At 35.5% G+C, this 20,846-nt stretch overlaps 2 pseudogenes across 1 annotated transcript; one reads left to right on the top strand and one right to left on the bottom strand.

Annotated features, from left to right (window-relative positions):
• The first annotated feature begins 2,791 nt into the window (after positions 1-2,791).
• LOC100367338 (uncharacterized) lies at positions 2,792-11,957 on the top strand (annotated as a pseudogene). The gene is made up of 11 exons (XR_014929945.1): positions 2,792-3,133; positions 3,831-3,958; positions 4,328-4,492; positions 5,894-6,599; positions 6,733-6,821; positions 7,294-7,475; positions 7,722-7,813; positions 8,255-8,339; positions 8,498-8,541; positions 10,237-10,452; positions 10,749-11,957. The product of XR_014929945.1 is annotated as an uncharacterized LOC100367338 (transcript).
• A 509-nt stretch (positions 11,958-12,466) lies between these two features.
• On the bottom strand, positions 12,467-14,446 carry LOC144343536 (uncharacterized; annotated as a pseudogene).
• Between the last annotated feature and the right edge of the window lie 6,400 nt (positions 14,447-20,846).

Below are 20,846 nucleotides of genomic sequence, written 5' to 3'. Positions count from 1 at the left end.
AAAAACTACTTCCTGTTGAGAACAAATCCAAAATGGCGGCCAAACCACGTGACCAATCATAATGAATTTCTCAAATCCAAATCTGCTCCATATGTAGAAGCTAAGTACTGAATATGAGAACATTTTACTTGGCGGTTCTGAAGAAGAAGATTTTAAAGTGTATTTTGCCGTTTTTAGGGAAAACAAAATGGCGGGAAAAGTCACGTGACCGCTAAAGTTTTTATTTCTGATATTTATTACACATGAGTTGTACTATATACCATGTATGTAAATGTGTTGAGATGGGCGTAGTGCGAGTGGTTAGTGCTAGTAGCACTAATCCGAAAAAGTACTAGATCTAGTGGTAAAAATGGCACTAGATCTAGTGCAAAAATGGCACTAGATCTAGTGCTAAAATGTGCACAGTGCGAGTGGCATTGTTATCGCATTGTCAACGACGTCGAATAATAGGAGGGGCATCAACAACCACTTCATATGCAAACTACAAACAGTATAAAACATCGGCAATATATCTGTGAGATGTCCATAATAATACTTTCTTTATATAATACCGGATTCTGCTGTAAATTCGCTCATCAGAAAAATCGTCCTGGGGATTTCACGGCTGGTGGGCGCTTATTTGGGGTGCAAAATTTAAAAAAATAATCATCAAATATTTTTGGGGGACTTATTTTCATTGAAATATCCTACTATGCAGACTTTCAACGCCGTTAGTTGGGCCACCCAAGACGAGAGAAACTATTGCAGAATTAACAATAATTAATAATTCTTGCTGAATTAAAAAGTAGACTGCCTGAAATGTCATTACAGTGTCGCCCAGTGTCATTTTTCAAATACATTTGTTTTTATTTTATTGGTAACGAAAGAATATTTTAAACGAAGTTTCATATAAAAACAAACACAACTGCATTGCGTAGTAGCAAAGGATCACAGTTGCGTAATCCGATCATGCTGCGTTTGACAATTGTTGATTATTACTCAGTAGTGATTATAATAACGCACAAAAAATAAATTCGTTGAATTGTTATGAAATTCAAATAAAATTCAATTTAGTTTCATCGTAAGCAAATGATTCCGATCGCATACAAACGCCCGATGCTGTAGGGTATCCGCCATGTTTCTCTTGCATGAGTTGAGGTTAAATCGCCAATTAACCAATCAAAATGCTGAATGATGCCAACGTGTTCAAATCACCATAGCTCATTTAAATATGTTAATGTTATTGAACGCAACGCGGAAGAGATTTACCGATGTTGCGTGTTGTAGTACGATCTTTTGGCTTGGATTTTGATAGGGAAATGGCATGATTTTTTTTTTTTAAATCTAAAAATAGTTATTTTCAAAAGATGAACTGAGCATTAGAAGAATAATTTAACATTGTTTACAGTGATAACTGCTCTTTGTCCAAACGAAGCTTATCCATTCACACTCCAAACACGCTCTTGAATAAAGCTGTGAAGGGTTTAATAAAATACGCATTTCACAACCGGAAATTCAACAGACGAACTTGTTACTTCACAGATTTTACATGTTTTAATTATTAGCGACTGTAACAAGTACAAGATTTCGAGAGTGTACAGCAAAAAATCCTAAGGACTTCTAACAAATATCATTGCAGAGAAAGTGTCTAGACATATATAATATGGTCACGTTAAAAAATCGGCAAGGTATATCATATTCCGCTAACTGGTTACTTGTGTAAGCAATCGCAAACTATCATCGACATCAAAGATGAGCTACACAATGTCCATATCAGGATTAACTTGGGTTGAAAAAAAAGGAAATAAGCCAGGCTTAAATGGTCACTTGAGATGCGTTGTGGACCCTTCCGTTAGTACCTCCATGCTCCGAATATTACTGAATGCTTGAGATTAGCGTAATCCATTGTAAAAAGGGGCTAAGAGCTAACGTGACCAATGTTTGTGAACGAATATTGACAAACGATCACAGGGTAAAGCTAAAACAATAGCGTCGTGGCTTTTTCCCGTTAGTACCGCCGTGGTACAATGTAACAAAAGAATTGCGTGAATCCACTTTTACCATTGGTTGATTATGTCCGCAAAGGTCAATGTCATGACAACCAGACAACGATTCATTTTCTGTCTGGTTCCCAGCGGTACTGAGCAACATGCCCATTCACAGGTCGCCGTACACACAAAATCCGCCGAGCTTTACAGGGACCCGGGACTTAGACTAGCAGTATACACATTTTTTATTTAGTTCATATATGCCATCATAATTTCATTTACGAAGATCTATTTTCATTGAGTGTGGCGCCGACCAGAAATAAAACGGCACGTCAGCGATTTAAAAAAAAATCAACGCTTTATTCCACCATTTACATACAAGTTACAAGTTTACATACGCCGAAGTTGAAAACACAAACTTCCACACAATACCATTTCATACAGTGTATCTATTCACAATTTGTAAAAATTGCGAAGTTCGACCTGCAGTTTCACTGACCATGGAGCTAGTTTCCCGGCCGATCGCGTTGTTTCAAAGGTCTATTAGTTACGATTCACGTGGACAATGACATTCATGTACATACTCAATTTTCCCACTGTAGCAAATTTCCAATAAATGAAAGATACAACAACTTTACGTAAATATTAATTTATTTTCAGACAATTACGAGATGTCTCGACGTCGTTGACAACGCGATATCAATGCCACTCGCACTATGTACATTTTAGTACTAGATCTAGTGCCGTTTTAGCACTAGATCTAGTGCCATTTTAGCACTAGATCTAGTACTTTTTCGGATTAGTGCTACTAGCACTAACCACTCGCACTATGTCCATTTCGACACATTTACATACCTCTATATACCATAAAAAAATCTAGACGCCTAGACCCTCAGAAAGTGGTCAAACAGCCACTTCCGGTTTTATTTCAATCCAATATGGCTGCCAAACTAATTGGCCAATCACAATTCTGAAAGCATGTTGCACCAGTTCATATTACAGACTATAAGTATAGAGCATTTTCAAACTATTTGGTTCAGCAGTTTTCTCAAACGGCTCGACGAAAAAAGTTACGGAAGAAAGAAGAAGTTTAAAGAAGAAAAAACCGAACAATAAGAATAGGGGCCACGCCCTACAGGCTTGGGCCCCTAAAAAATCCCTATGGTGTAAGTAAAATTGTTATTTTCCTTCTGCACACTTTTCCTCTTGTTTGATTGTAAAGTAAGTTAGGTAGTTGTAAATACACACATCTCAAATTTGATTAATCCTGAAATTAATCTCAAATCAATAGCAAATCTGATGAAAATCATTTGAAACATTCAAATTTTTGCTCCTGAATTTGATGCATTTTGATGTTTAGTTACATTGAGGTTAACTGAGGATAGTTTTCATGTCTACATGTACTAGGATCTTACTCTTAGAGATATTATTAACAATGCTGAGAGCACTGAAAAGAAAGAAGGTTATGGTAACTATATACAAACATATAAACTGACATTTATGTTGGTCAATGATTGAGGTACACCATAGTCTATGGTGTCCTATAGTTTATTAGTAGCATGTCTGTAATTGATAATATTTTACTTAAATCTATTAAACTAAACATTTTTATAGTTGTTTAATTAAGTTTTTGTATTTTAGCTGTATTGGCATAATGTATAATGTTACTGTTTTGTGAAGTTTTTTGTGAAACTTGTATTTCTTTTTACATGTATATCATAATTGTTACTTTGTGATTAAGCAATACTGATTTGTACTCAGCTTAGTAGACTCTGCATTTTGCATAGTGTTGTTAAATCACAAGATTGTATCACAGCATGGCACTGATTAATAATTATTTTTCTATATTTTACTTCAATTAAGGTCTTCCAAATATAGATAATTCTTGTGCAGTGAATGTGGTAATTAATCTTCTTGCATGCATGAAGCCAATAATGGAACTACTGAAGGTAATGGTAGATGGAGGTCCATGTATTGAAGCTGTTATTAATGTAAGTCTTCATGTATATACAAAATGTGTATATAAAATAGCTGTCATTTGTACATACACCTGCTATATTTCTGACAGTATGTTGGCTGTACTCTGATCTTGGATGACATGCCCTATATACATGTATGCTACACATATCCTGTTTCAACATGATTTGATATTCTAAGCAGACAGTAATACATAACTCCATGTGTCATGGCCCTCCTGTGTTGCATTCTAATTTCTCATCACTTGACACATATTCACTAATTTCCATATAAATATATTTTTCTTATAAGTTATTGGAACTGATGAGACTGAATTATTTTAAAAATGTATGCTGGTATGTAACAGCACTTTCACACTATTTATTTTACTGTATTCCATGAAGTTAATTTCATTGATTGGTAACACTGGTAATATTCAAGTTGAATACAAGACTGCTGTTGTCAATTTACTATGTAGCCTACCATGTACAGGAATGGCCCAAAAGTCTGGTTGTGACCCTCAAGAGCTGTATGAAGAAATTTTGAAAGCAATGGCAGCTGAAAGTGAGGTCAGAGAGTACATGCATTGTACTTTGTTCCTCCAAAATTGAGTTTTTGGTATATTGTTTATCTGCCCTGTATGTATATACAGAATGTTTGTTGTTTGTCTTGACCCTATGTTTTTCCTATAGTACAATATTATTTATTTATTTGCCAGTTTACAATGAACATTGTGGATATACTCACTCATACACACCATACTATATGTTCCAATGTCAATTTATAGATGATACATCACTTACACACATTTAAATATTTACAGTCATCCTGTTGTGATGCACTACTGTTACATGTGTGCTGGGAACACACAGGACAACTTCTTCACTGCCCATCTCTGACAGTACGCCATTCTCCTAACTAGATATGCCATGAGGCAATTTGAATTATCACTGCTAAGTGAGTAGGCGACCATTCAAATCAAACCCACAATTCGCTTGATGTGGCATCGAATTCCAATGTCAAGTCAAAAAAGTTTGAACGGGGACTATGTCATTAACAACGTGTTAGTGCCTGTTCGGACGAAGTCGGAAAACGGGGACTTATAATTCGGTCTCCATCCATCCGTCCGGAGTCATATCTCAGAATCCCTTGGACCGATTCCGTTCATTCTTTGCATGTGCCTAGTACCTTATGTGGGACATATGCACATGCAGTGGTTTAGCGATTCGGTTCAAAATGGCCGACTGGCCATCTTGTTTTTTGAAAATGTTGTATTTTGGACAAACTTTGTCAGTTGTCATTCAAACTTGGTACATAGATTATAAATGTTAGGATACATGTCCATTACATTTCGCAATTAGATGAAAGATGGTCGACTGGCAGGCATATTGTTTTTGTTTTTTTATGCGGCATCTTGGACGTGCTCTGTCAGTTTTCATTCAAATCTGGCAAATGCATGTCCTCGACAATTTGTTTCAAAATCTGGTCAAGGATGGCCGATTGACGGCCATCTGACTTTTTGGCCTTACTACTATATTTCCACAATTTATGTATCATTTTCATTCGTATTTGGCACATACATCATACATATCAGTGTGTTTCATAATCAGATCAAAGATGGCCGAATAACGGCTGTTTTTATTTTTGGTCATATTACTACTACACGGAACACATGTTTTAATGTAAATAAACAATCTGTTGTATACGCCACTTGGAACTCAAGTTTCAAGGACATGCTCGCGACAACCCCTCTGCTTTAATATGACGAGCGCAAACAGAACTTTCAAAAATTTAACGGGGACTGTGTCATTTTCAATGACTTGTTGTATTTAACATGTGTCTGAAGACTATCTCAAAGATTAGTTCTCAATAGATAATTAATCTATGAATGTGATTCTTCCATTATAATTATTATTTGATACAGTGTAATTGTTTTATTTTTCTCATACTTGAATTCAACTTTATTATAGCAATTGGCACTAGTCATAACTAGTACTTTAGGTGGGAAAAGAAGAAGAAGATGGATATATGAAAATGAAGAGTATGAAGACTGCAGTAAACAATATATTCTTAAATTTTACATTCCGCCTTGTTATATAAATAAAGTGAGGGCTAAAAATTAACGATTTGACTTGGAAGCCCATGAGGGGATACCATCTTGCAAAAACGGCAGGTTATGGTAATTTATAGTAGCCAGAATTTTTTTGTGTTTGAAGTTGTGGAGAGTAGCTACCTACAAATGTATCCACAGTATACATTTTGTGAATGATATTCAGTTTGCTAGATTATTGGCTTACACAGTAGATACCATAGTCTATTGCTAGCGCACAGAAATTTATGGTCACATGATGAAAGCCATCTAATACATTTAATCTTGCACACCGGGCTGGTAAAGTAGTCCACGAACTGTAGAATGACATAAGTCATTTCTTATGTCAGTCTTTTATGTTTGTTTATTGTTACCAAGATAAATTCTAAATTCATTATTTAGTACATACTTTCCTTTACAAACATTCTTACTACCCTGGTATATAATTTATTTAACTCCAGAGTTTTGAAATAGCATTGATGGTATGTTGAACAAGTACTTACAGGATAGAGTGTTGTATAGTTTGAAAGATGTACCTGATAATATACGTGCTGATTTCTCTTCAGGCACTGAGCAAGGTCTCTTAGGTTAGTAATCAATATGCATGTTGTTATGTTCTTTGAGTGTTTTCAGTATATACTACTTGTGTTAACACACTCAGTTGTCATACACAATATGCTGAATTTCAAATAAACTCTAGGATGATTTTTTTTTCTTAAGATGAAATGTTGCAACATGTTGACTATTGGTATCAAACACCTGAGAGCTTAGTTATAGGAATAGAGAGAAGAAAAGGCTATGGTGATAAAGTAAGTTCTGTTCTTGGTTAAGTCAATTATTTGTTGTTGTATCAAAGACATTCAGGGTATTTTTATGTTGAAATGAAGAAGTTTGTGTCTATATATTTGCTACCTGCATCACATGTACAATGAAACGGTTTTGGTCATTTGCTCGCTATTTTATTAATTCCACTAAATGAAAATAACTCAGTAGTTGTTATTTTATATTACTGTCTGTTGTGTTTTCTTGTCAGTAGAATTTCTAGTGGATATGTTCAGTGAAATTAATGTTTTTGACTGCTTCAAAATGAAGCTTTAAATTTTGATACCTTGGATTGTTCTACGAGTTTGTGTCAATTTTTATATTATTTCTTATCAATTTATAATTCATTTGTAAAGGTAATTGTTAAATTCTGAGTAAAAATAAAATAATATATTGAGGAAGAGTGTTGACTAATGTGCTTAATGACCAGAAATATTAATAATTTCACCAGTGTCTTAGAGAAAGCTGACCAATATTTTCTTGGTTCTTGTTCCTCGCTATCTACCAACTGAAGCTTTATTATCACCGCAAGATTTCCCATGCTATTGGCAGTCAGCACATTTTGAGGCAACTGCAATGGTAATACATTCAGAAATCAGAAATCATGTGACTCTAATTGTTAGAAAAGATTCTAATTTGTGGTAAGTAATTCATTAGACATGGTTTATAGTACAGTACCTACACTAACCTATCATAAGATTTACCTTTAAATATTGCCCTTGTAAGAGAAATACTTAATCTCCGTTTACACGCGTATACTTGATTAATTCAAACCAGTTCTCACGCAGTTTGGTCACTTGGCTAAGCTGTGAATTAGTTCATATGTCTCAATTATAAACTGCTGAATTGTTTGATTTATATTTGACCTGTTATATTTTTATATTTAGGTTATTGTATGATGATTCTCACACATATCAGTTTTCAATGACATCTCACATATGGAAGTATCTTCAAGGTGGTAATCGACAAGACAGTGTTGATATCCTTTTCCATACCATATGCATATAATTAGGTAGTCCTTGTTAAGGCCTATATAAAGATATTCTGATTTATATATAGACAGACAGTTTCTTGCAGAAATTCTTCACAGTAATGTGTTTTAACAATTAATACATACAAATTAAATTGTTTTGTCCACCAAGCTTTTCGATCTTTGATCAATTAGCAGAAAAAGCGATGCAAATAAAAATAAAATCTGTACTGTATCTTCTCTTGCATTTCATGTTTGTGCACAGTTAATAGTAATTGAATTATGATGTGTTCATGTGGTAGACCTTTAAATGCTGAAAAAAGTTTAATTTAATTTATCTCATAATTTTCTGCCTTGATTCTAATCACAGTATAATATTGAAATATATTGGTTATTGAAATTTAAGAAATTAAATAATTATTTATGATAATTTTCCTATATACCAATTACTTATGATAGCTTACTCCATGGATGGATTTTTTTCTTCGTTACCAATGGATTTGAGTGATGCTGCAATGGTTGCAGCCAGAGAAAGGTAATCATGCTATTGCTATTGGATTTATATTCACCCAAATCAGACATTTTTCTGTTATTTAATCGCATTTGTTTGTGTATGTTAATTGTTTTATGATCAGTGGAAACAATTTATTTTGTTTTATGCAAATATTAACCTATATTCATTTGTGTCTGCAGACTGCAAGATTTAGTTGATTTTGAAGAAAAAAGTAGTGGATCAGGTAAGAGAGTGGACCATTTGATTTGTGTGGGGGTGGGTGGGGCTGGGTCTGGAAAATTTCATGAAAAAAATCTGGCACATTTCTTGAAACAAAAAATTCTACTCTTTATCAGTAAGGACCAAGCACCATACCAAGCCTCATAGCGAAAAAGATTCTATGCTTGCATGGCTGCAAAAAAAACAAGTGGCTTTCAACTCAAACTTTCTTGTTCGGGACCAAGATCAATGTATTTCCTGCATTTGCTGAGTCTGTCCTGATTGATCAGATGCATATTTTGCCACATGCCAACTGGGTCCACTGGTTCAGCACAAGCCAAGATCGGTAAATGCACGTTGTGTTTCATACCAGGTCAACCTTCCCAATTAGCTTGAAAGTATTGTCCAAACTGGGTGTCATGTCAGATTGCTAGCATATTTTACATACTGATACCTACAATGGCTATCTTTTGAATTGTTCATTTGCACTATAAATCGCCTTATTCCTATTTAGGTTAATATTTCAGCTTTTGGATCAAAACTAATCAAAATTCTTTAGATGTGTAGTTGTCAGATTTGTTACATTTCTGATCGCAGATGACACAGCGTAGCTGTTGTTGGTGTGGGGTCCGTGTTCGGCGTGAAGTTTTCCTTTAAACAACTTCTTCTTCAAAAGTACTTGACCAATTACATTCATATTTGTATTTGGGGTGGTCCTCTGTCAGATTTGTTAAATTTGTCTCAAAATATGCAAATTTGGATTTTTAGTGAATATTTTTGTCATTTTGGGGGAAAAAATCTTATTTTCGACAACTAGTCCGAAAAAGTGTAAATACTTTCATATTTCCAGCAATGATACATGGGGTGGTCCTCTGTCAGATTTGTTAAATTTGTATCAAAATATGCAAATTTAGATTTTTAGTGAATATTTTTTTCATTTTTGGTACAAATTGTTATTTTCGACAATGAAGACAGCAGAGCTATTTCGACTGCCAGGTAGCTTGTTTACATTTTTGACTTCTTAAAAACTACTAATCCAATTGTTTTGATATTTCGTATATAGGTACCCTAGGTGGACCTCTCTCAGATGTGTTCATTTTGTGATGATATCTTCAAATCTCTAATTTTTAGTAAAAATGCTATTTTCGACTTCTTCTTCAAATCCGGTAGCCAGAATGCTTTGATACTTGCTATGTATATACCCTGGGTAGACCTCTATCAAATTTGTTCTTTTTGTGACATTATCTTCAATTCACTATCAAAAAATAACCCGTTTTAATCTGCTCGTTTGGATATCTTATCGTCTTGTGTATGTCTGGTCTAATTTTGTTGAATGTTTTTGTTAATTTTTTGTTAGAAAGGATATTGTCTGATTTTAAGAAGGTTTGGCAGTATCTTCAATTTACTTCTTTAATTAACTAATTAATCCTGTTAAAATGATTTTTTTCACTCCCCAATCCTGTGTGATGCACTAATTGAATCTTATTATGTCTTCATTACCTGCCCCTTACTACATGCCCACTCCATTTCTTACCTGTCCATGGCTTAATAACTAATGCCCACCCACAACATGTTCATTTCGTACTCTACAAAAAAGCGCCCACTTCAAAGTGTATAACTCTGTCTTCGTTAAAAAATAATGCCCTCACTCAATATATTCATTATCTGTTCAAGTGGCAAGGCTTTGAAGTTGTCTCTATGTTTTTTTTCTTTCTGTTAGGATTGAATAGACAGTTTGTGCAAAGAAGAATCACAAAACGCTTAAAAGAAGTAGTGGGTATGGACTCACTGAAGAAGAAAGTTGAACGACTTGCAATTCGAACAATAACAAATAAAGTAAGAAGTTCAGTGACTAAGCAGGTTGAAGAACCACTGAATTTATTATTTTATGGTCCGCCTGGTTCAGGGAAAACCATGTTTGCACGTCTGCTTAGTGGTAAGTATTTAAAACCAAAATAAAATATGCTACCATACTGATAAACTACATGTTAGCTTGATTTGCTCATTCTATTGTGATATCTTGAGTATTCTCTGTTTTCTTTCATTCTATCATTGTCTGCCTGTCCACTCATGTATGAATCTGATTGATGACCTGTTTGCTTATTTCACTGCATGTATATGTTTATATTTGTTTGCAAAACTATTCATGACGTCAATACACCAGGTCTATTTTGATGTCATTTGATGCTAATGATTAGGTGAATTTTAGACATTTATCCATAACCTTTACAGGGTGCCTTTATGATGTGGGAATAATCAAAGAAAACAAGATGGTAGAAATACAGCGTGACAATGTTGTTGCATCCTATGTTGGCGAGTCTGAGAAAAGAATAAAGCAGAAGATTAAATCTGCAGCAGGGGGTATTTTATTTATTGATGAAGCATATTCACTTTATAAAGGGAAGTCAACTAATGATTTTGGGATTGATATTATTAACACAATCATGCACTATCTAAATGCAGATGCAATGGAGAATACACCTGTATTTATAATGGCTGGATATCAGTGGGAAATGGAAAGGCTCTTGAAGGCCAATGAGGGTCTATTAAGAAGGTTTCGTGCGCCATGGATTTTTCCTGCTTTATACAGCAGAGGAATTGCTGAATATTTTGTTGAATAAGTTGACAAGGCAGGGCTTTTTATTTGAGGGTGTTGAGCAAGACATATTTGGCCTTATTAATTGTGTTCCATTAAATATACGACTGAAGCAAAATGCTGGTATCTGTGGAAACATAATCAATTATATTAAAGAAAGCATTGATGAGCGTATCGTAGACCTGAATGATACTCTGGGATTATTTACCATTAATCAGCATGATATACGTAATGCCAAACATGCATTAAGTGAAAATTTATCACTGTATAGTAATAATGCAAGGAGAACTGTAGGAACGCAAGCTAATCAAGACCTTTCTCCCCTTGAAGGTGAGTGTTGTGTTTGGGTTGAAGAGAATCTGGCTGCTTAACAGTACCAGGTTATGTGTGCACTATGGTTTAACCAAACTTTCATTCAAACAAGATGTGTTGAAATATTTGTAGTTTAATTCACCTTTCGACAGTCAATAGTTTACTCATGTACTTGCCTAATAATACCATACCGTATTGCCTCTTTTAGAAGCGCATATAAACCCAAAATTATTTCTTTCTATTGTAAGAAGAAAAAATATTGTACTTTGACCATACACAAACACTTCTAATAGAGGAAATGTGCTATTGTATTTTGTTTTCTTTTATTCATAGACGTATTTTACATAATGTCTTTATATCTAAGTCCATATGTTTTGTAAAATAATCTTAACTCAATTTAGGTAATTTTTAGACTCAATTACACCAGTAAAGGAATACACTTTTATATTTATGGAACCATGTTGAAAGTTAATGGTACCTTTCTATATTATGCTATTTGGGACATGTGTGAATAAAGTTGTCATAACACTTCATGGCAAGGGTATGTCTTTATGAATTGAGTTAAACAAAACAAATGTATCCTTATAGTTTATTGCTGGGAAAGGATTGATCAGCTTTTTATTATGATTACTATTTTGTTATGTAATTTTTACAGTGGACATTCCAATTTCTAGCCCCTCCCCCCAAATTCCAAGACTGCTGAGTAAAAACTGGCCTGGAATTCCAGATATTTAATGGCAGTTCTTTGGATTTTACTTATGGTAAAAAACAAATGTAAAGTGTGTGTGAAACCAAGAACTGTATGGAAAGATGCTTAAAACTTAACAGGGCCCAGAGGGTGTAGATATATAATGGAATGGCCAATTATTTTGGTTCATTTTAAATGTAAGGCACTTATAGTAATAACAATGCTCATGTCCAATTATTGGTTCAATATGATGTCCCATAATACAATGCATATAGCACATGGTGACTGACTAATATCTTGACATGTCTACAAAACAAGGCCAAATGAAAATTTGTAAGTCATATTTCAAAGAATCTAAGAAAAGCCAATTGGACATTCATCCCATTTACTATGTTTTCGAGATAAAATTAAAAATGCTAAAGGATTAATGGCATTTTTTAAATTTAGTAGCTGTTCATTGCTGAGAATCATTGAGGTAGGTGCAGGTACTTCATCATCATTGTGGAAATCTTCAGAATTAGTGTCATCTGAATAACTTTCAACACCATATGTTGCACAGTCAATAGTGGTTGGATCTAAGAGTTCTTTGACAGCTGTTCTTTCAGAATTTGTCAGCAATGTTAAACTACGAAGCCACAGTTGGTTAGGACTGTAGTTCTTTTCTGTCCTTAGTTTATGTTCATTCCAACCTTTTTGAAATATATTTAAGGAATAATTAATGCGTGGTAAAAAGACATAATGAAGACAAAATACGTCACTTGGGTTGTCTGGGTGTAATTTACCCTGGCATTCCATTTTTATGAAGATGTCTCTATAGTATTCCAAGCAGCAACGAAATGTGTCTTGGTGTAATCTTTCAATTCTTTGATTATAAATGGAAGAACCAACAATGTGAGAGCCCCTGTTTTCTCCTCTGTGTGTCAGCATGAATGCTGCTACCTTAGTATTTTCTTTGCCAAAATCAGACCGTACTCTTGAGGGCACACCATACTCCCTTACTGCTTTCAGGAAACCATCCAACACTGTCACTGCCATTTGTTGTTTGCAGCAAACAGATAAACAATGACTCTGGAGAATCCATCAATTCCTCCATGCACGTAAATTTTCCATCATTGTAGTTTTTCCAATCCATCTGAAAAAGAATCATTTTTTGTGTATCAGAGTATTTATTATGTTTTGGTTTTGACTACACAAAGTTCATTTGTTGAACACTGAGGGCGCTGTTCATTTGTAAAGCAAACACAACTGTTTATGAATTCTATTTTTTCAAGATATATTAGTTGTGAGAAATATCACACACTTAACTCTATCAGTGTTTTGTTCATTTCTAACATAGGGCCCTTAGATAAAGTAAGAATATTGAAACTGTTTCATAACTTCCATTACAATTATTTTAATATGAAGCCTGGATTGTTAAACAGTTCATTAGTACACACTTCTTGGGGGGGGAATTAAGTGCGATTTACAATACTTTACCATTTGTTCTCCATGGTTGCTGCGCACTAAAACTATGACTATTTGTAATCGATTGTATGTAATAAACATACCTATGTGCCATAGACTTTGAGCTGATACAACATTATATACGCCATGTCGTCTGCTGTTCATCTTCAGCAAAGGCCAGCGAAGTGCTCGTTGAAGGGGCTCAATGCGTCTCAAACTGGCTCGCAAACGTTCTCTTTGTAAAACGATATTCATTGATTTAAGAATGCCATCGATTACTTTTTCCCCACAATGCTTGAATGTTGCATTCTTGATACTACGTATTACATGATCAAGAGCGTCTTCATCGAATTGCGAATACTTAATCTCAGGTTTATATCCTATTGATTGAAGTCTTCTCCACAAAGTTTGGCGAGAAATCTGAAGCATTTCTGACACGTCTTTCATTTTAAAACCATATGCGAGGAAAAGACATATCTTGTATTCATCAACATCGTAAGGAGGGCGTCCTGGTTCATCAGTTTTAATTATTGGGCAGGGTCCACAATTAAGGCCGTCTACATGTGATGTGGAGGAAGCGATTTTTTGACCGGACAAGGTTGTGTGGTGCCCAATCCATAATTCCAAGACAGAGAATAAAGTTACACGAAGCGAGTTTAAACAATCAATTACTTCTTGATGTGAGTCTCCAATACGGTCACTAGGGCCAACAATCTCTTGAGATCTACCAAATGCATGTGTTAGGTTAATTGTATACCTCAATGTTGTTACTGTCCTTTCTATCATATTAGACACTACTCTCTGATCGTTAGTGGAACTGCGTAATCTGTTTTGGTGATCACGTAGAAGCCTGCTAACATCGTTTACGAAAGTAGCCCAATCTGACGACATGTTTTCAGGTCAAGTTACGTTTGTCTTATTAACTCCCTAAAAGAGTGATTTTAATCCCCCATAACGAAAAAATGGCACACACATACAGATATTTTACTTTTAATCCGCAACGTTATTTTTTTATAAAGTGGTGAACATTTTTTTGTAGGAAGACAGGCACGTATTTTTTTTTATGAACGGCTGCCCTTACATTTTTTTTATAGAGCTCATATTTTTTTTTTTCAATACGTTTTCTTTGTTATTGTTCTATAGCACTTTCTTCAATGCACACACCTGTATTTGAACAGTGAGAAACAAACTTTTGTCAATTAATTTGAACGGAACAACCTTGATTTTGTTTTAGATTGTGGACTTACTTAACTGTTCCCCCCCAAAATGTCCAAATGTTTTTTTTCTGTGGGTACAAATAAGGCATCTAACCTTTTCCCAAACCCATGCCCATGTTTTTTTTTTCTCTGAGTACAACAAGGCCGCCTAACTTTCTTTTCAGAATGATACCCATGTTGTTTTTTTCTCCGAATGCAACAAGGCCACCTAACTTTCTTTTAAAAATGATACGCCATGTTTTTTTTTCTGAGTACAATAAGATCACGCAACTTTCTTTTTCAGAATGATACCCATTTTTTGTAAGAAGACCACTTAACCCTTTTCCAGAACTATATACCATGTTTTTATTTTTTTCCAATCAAGTGCCCGTATTTTTATAAGTGGGTCACCCAACTTTTTGTCAAGTCAGATATTACGTGTTTTTTTTTCTGGGGAGGCTAACATTTTTTTAATAAGCAAACCCATGTTATTCGGGCAAGATGACTTGGTCGTGCAATTTTCTTTGACACCCGTATTTTTTTCAAAGCTAACATATTTACCCTGATTTTCGGGGGCAAAACGGCTCAGATTCTACAGCCAAAATTGACAAAATTAATTCCCATGTTTCTGTCTATTTTATGGCATGTAAATTTGACAGCCTTGTCTTAATTTTAATTGTACAGTCAGTATTCTGTAACTAGACTGATCGCGCTGAACAGAGAAAAAACATGTTGCTTTGTTCTACCATTCCAATTTTGGCTTCCGACCACTAGCGTACATATTTCCATTGAAAGTATGGCACATTCTGGCCGGCACAGAATTTATTGGATGATCGTTGAACATAAAAGTACTAAACAATGTAATTTAGGTCTCCCCGAGTACAAGTTGTCAGGGGCCTACATGAAGACTGTCAGGTACATAGTTTATTGTTGATCTGAACGTTTGGCAATAATTAAAAAAAAAAAATATTTTGCGTCTGAAGCTTGATAGGATACATCGCGTCTGAGAATATTGCCGACGATGATCACAAAAACACCTCCATGAAAACCCATGGTCAGAAGAGTGGCAAGTATTATAATCCGGCATAGTTATTTTTTAATGTAAAGAAATGTAACATTGTGTTTCAAAATGTGAGCGTAGAATAATATTTGAATAAGAATAATGATATTTTTTCTTATAGTAAAGGGATAAGAACGCAGTGAAATGTCAAAAATGTTTCTAAAATTTCGTAGGTGTCAGAACTTACTAGCATCTCAACATAGGGTTGTCGGAATATAGGAATGTCGGAACATAGGGGTATCGGAATATAGGGATGTCGGAACATGGGGGTGTCGGAATATAGGTTTCTCAGACACCCCCCCCCCCCCTGTTCGCGCAAGCGCGGACATTGGCCGCTTACGCGGACACAAAAGTGTCCCCCTCACTTTTCAGTATGGATCGACGCCCCTGTGTATACTGATATATTCTGGGTATACTGGATTTTGGTAGAAGGGGTAAGAGTACGCGTTGCAACGAGACTGTTCGAAGGAGAACAAATCTGGGCTCTAGCTTTGCCCTGTAACTATCATACTAGTAACACTTAGTGAATCGTCGGAAATCGCAATTTCTTCACTGAGAACTGACAAAAGCTGACTGACAAAAGCGCGTAAAAATAGACAACTCTGGTAACTGAACAACGACAGATCAAAACAATTTGATCGATGTCACGCAATGGCCGGCGTCCCCGTACAGTTATTTACGCCACAGAAACGCTTCGGTATATCCTCGGACTACCATAGACTACCATAGAATACTGCGATATTTATGAATACATAATGACCAAATTTATAGTAATGTTTCTCATTATTTTGACTTTTCCCAGAATTTGCCGAACTTTTTCTATAAAGCTCAAATAGCAGTGTAGGCATCGACAATGTTCCTTTGTGTGAATGAACGCTGCGTAGTTTTTGTGAACAATGCATTTGAAAACTTTATGTGCTCACGCAACTAAGCGATTGAAGTAATTTAATATTCAGTGGGAAGCTGATATTTTAATGGAACATAGATTTTATTTACGTCTATTCTCGTTTTGTGTACAATTACAGAAACATGGAGAAAAAAACATAGAGATAACTTGACTATGTTTTGTCGCATTTGTGGAGATTATTTAACCACAGTCCCTCTATAGTTAAAGGGATGTGATTTAACCAAGAAAAAAGAAAATGAACTACGACCCAACTATTACTACTCCGTGCGTACATCTTGCATTATTTCGCGTTATTTGATGAAATGATCGGTTGTTTATAATTATTAGATTAAAAAGTTAAGCCCCCAAAACAAGGGAGAAGCCGCGTTGCTAGTCTGTTCTATAGTAGTCTGAGGAGGGACGGTGTCTGAAGTATATCTGAACCACAGTCCCTCTATCAATGGAAGGTACTCCGTTAGGCCAGACTTTTTTTATTCCTTGTTTCTCGAGTTTTTATAAGGCATTTTTTTTGGAGGAGAGCGGAAAAAATAAAATTAATTCTTTTTTTCCATTAGATTTGTGTGATTCTCAAAGAATTGTAAGTGAGATCATTGATCGGAGAGAAATACAATTTTATTCCATGTACAACCTTGTTTCTCACCTGCGCGAGACTTTGGTACTTTGATCATGATACTCCCACGAAAATGTAACTTGGGTTTATTATGCGGCGGGCGGGAAAAAAGTAAGATAAAATAATTTTTTTTTTAGCAATTTTGTGCTTTTACAAGTCGGCGGGCGCGAGAAATTACGCTGAAATAAAATTTTATTTTTATTTCATTTTCGGCTCCTGTTCATTCAGCGGGTTCGCGAAACAAGGGATAATAAAAGACTGTTCTTAGTACCTTCCGTGCTCTATCACATGATCGCAGCTTGGCGCCAATTGCAAAATGTCAAAGTTCGGGATGGTTGCTTTCATCATGGATGTACATCCATGCTTTCATGTTGTTACATGTTTCAGTCTCGTAAATCAAACACCGGCTGCATGATCGGTGTGGTTTTTTTGCCAACGTTCTCATTTTACTTCATAGTCGTCATTTTAAAGCCAGTTGCACAGAGAACATGCGCATCTGGTTTCGTAGTATTTAATCTTGTAAATAAAGGTGAAATTCTGCCGCGTAATACGATAACCCATTACATATCAATCGTATGACCGAGTACAACTCAGTTGGCAAGTTGGCACACTGCCCTCCTTTAGTGCCCACAGGCGATATATTAACAAAGCTTGACGGTTGCTGTTCTTTATTTCAATAATATCAATTCGGTTTATCATATTCAGTCCCCCCGGGGGGGGGGGTCACTCTATATTAAAACCTTAAACCATGTGCGTTCTTGCTAAAAAAATAATAGGCCCCTAGGGATGGTAGCACATTGGAAAACCATAGCCCCTATTACGGACGCAATGTAAATTTAGTACCCCCTAGGCAGACATATTGAAGAAAAAAACACCCCCTATTTCAGACACATATTGAGAACATCCTACCCCCTATTGCGAGCATTCTCTGTCGTTTTTTGCAATCAAGTGAAGTGTGATCAACTCAAACAAGCAACTATGTGTGCAACTCCTGTTGGTGTCATTCATTGTTAGATGAAGAAAGATGAAAACTATTGACATGATTATGAATATGATCATTTATTTTATAGTTTAATACACAATGCACACAACTTTGCCAGGATTTTTATTCCCTCAGATATCATTGCGCAATTTTATGTTCAACTCCGGGTGACTTTGGCATGATTACAGGGCCGAAAAGCCAGAAAAAAAGCAGGAGCTGGATGCAAATGAGACCGAGGCGCGAAAGAAGTTTCGGAAGTGTGGATGACTCCGGGGAATGACTTTCTGTATGTGGCTTATTGTAATCGACGAAATGAAACATCAAAGAAAGCTTAGAAAGAACTCCCGTGTGCTGAGGGAATAGGGATCATGATGTAATATTCAGGAATATTTAAAAATGATAAACAAATTATGAATAATCTATTAAATAAGGAGCCACCAGTAGTCATCTACACACATAGACATCGTATACCTACAATAAGCCTACTTAAAAATATGCATAAAAAGTCTACACAAAATTGCAACATTAAAAGGAAAACCGAAATAATTCATAAAACATTGGGGAAAATGAAATGCAACGAAAATAGTAAACAAATAAATGCCCAAAATAAACTTATAGGGCATTTAAAAATATTTTAGAAATTTAGTTAACACGGAAAACGTGAAGTAGCAAGAACAACTATGTAAATTTCTGACAAACAATCACAATCTAAATATCTAAAATTCAAACCACTATCTTAATATCAATATGTGTGTCAATAAATATTATAATTATTTATTTTCAGTTACGTATATTAATAAGGAAGGCATCACAATCTTTTGGATTGGTTTGTAAATCCCGAAAATCGACATATGGTAAAATTACAACCATCGTACAGCTCAGTACCATAACAAATATTAATAATTTAGCAGACGTACTTCTCGGTACATAAAATTCAAAGTAATCCCCATCGCGTCTCATTTGTTACTGCGTATAAATTGACACTATCTGGGGCACGTCGCACGCGATGAGTACCAACCAAAAATATACACAGGACATTTTAAGTGGCTCGAAACAAAACCTATTCGCTAATTTTCGTTTCGAAAACATCTACGATGGCTTAAAACCCTGCAGCCCGTCCCGCATGTTTTTTTTTTTTTACCAGGCAGGAGACGCCGGTCAGCGTGGCGTTGCCCCAGTGGTTTCCACTGTGCATCCAGTAGTTAATGCCGACATCACGGTCTATACATTCCACATGAAGCATGGTATTCAGCTTAACCATATTTTCTTTTTTGCTCCATGGCTTAACTTAATAGGAACAGTAACTCGAGCAATAAATGTGCCTTCCGATTTGAGGGATATCGTGCGGTGTAATATTCAATGAAAAAAATAGTGAAACACGAGGCTCACGCTGGGGGCCCACATAAGGTGTTGCAATAGTGTAAATATAACAAAGCCAAACACCGATTGTTTCCTTTGCTAGGTAAAATCACAGTCCCGGGACTGTGGTAAAATCGATGTACAGAATAATCGGATGAAACAACTAAAGTAAACTAGGATATATTAGAGTCAATGAATTCGTAATTTCCGACGAAAAGGGCCGGAAAAAAATACCGCTCATAACAAACCACCGTCATAACAAATCACCGTGTTGAGGGGGCGGTGAACAAATGAGACACCGATTGTCAAATTGTTTTGGTAATCATCGCATGTCGATTCATGCCATTTGTACAGGGTACTCTGACACAAAAATAAGGTAAACCAGCTTACTTAGTGCTAATGATTTTGTGATTTCCCACAGGAAGAACGTTCTCAGAAATAATTCTACATGCTGATCAGCCCACCAACAATCGGCACCAAAATGGATCAATCCTGTCACGGTAAATTCGGTATGTTTTACGAATTTTTTCTCTCCAAATCCCAACATGAATTTACACATGTAGGCGAATTTTGTCAGCTCTGTGTAAATAGATATTTTTTACTGGGAATGTGCCCCATTTTACGTACGAGGAGCCCTTATACAACGACGTAGTCATCAACACACATAGACATCCTATACCTACTAATCGACATGATAGCTTCGTAATTTGGGGAAGGTGGGGGTGAAAGTGCACCATGCAAGTTTCCAAATGTGTAAAGGAAAATAAAGGAAAGAAGTACAATACAATGTTGGTAAGCGATACAAAGGAAATATCTCCTTACGGCAGCGACTTGATACAACTACATTGATGCTGGAGGTCACCATATTTGTTCTCGCGTTCAATAATACGGTGATAAATCAGGATTCACAAGTACAACGAATTTACACAACATTTTACCATGAAATCGAACCTACCAACCATTTTCATATCTTCAACACTGCCATGGTTTTGGCGATGATGAATCTCACATTCATTATTTTCTTGACTGGGCTCACACAGGGTTCAATGTTCCATGGCTTGAATGTAATTGTATACCACACGTGAATGTAAACTAGCTTGCACAGTAATTCGTTTCACAGTCATTGAGGTTATACATTTGTTCAATTACTTATTTATTTATTTATTATACGATAATA

This window comes from Saccoglossus kowalevskii, chromosome 7 (assembly GCF_978046115.1).
Source record: "Saccoglossus kowalevskii chromosome 7, keSacKowa6.1, whole genome shotgun sequence".
Lineage (NCBI taxonomy): Eukaryota > Metazoa > Hemichordata > Enteropneusta > Harrimaniidae > Saccoglossus > Saccoglossus kowalevskii.
This window is presented reverse-complemented; position numbering and strand designations above follow the sequence as displayed.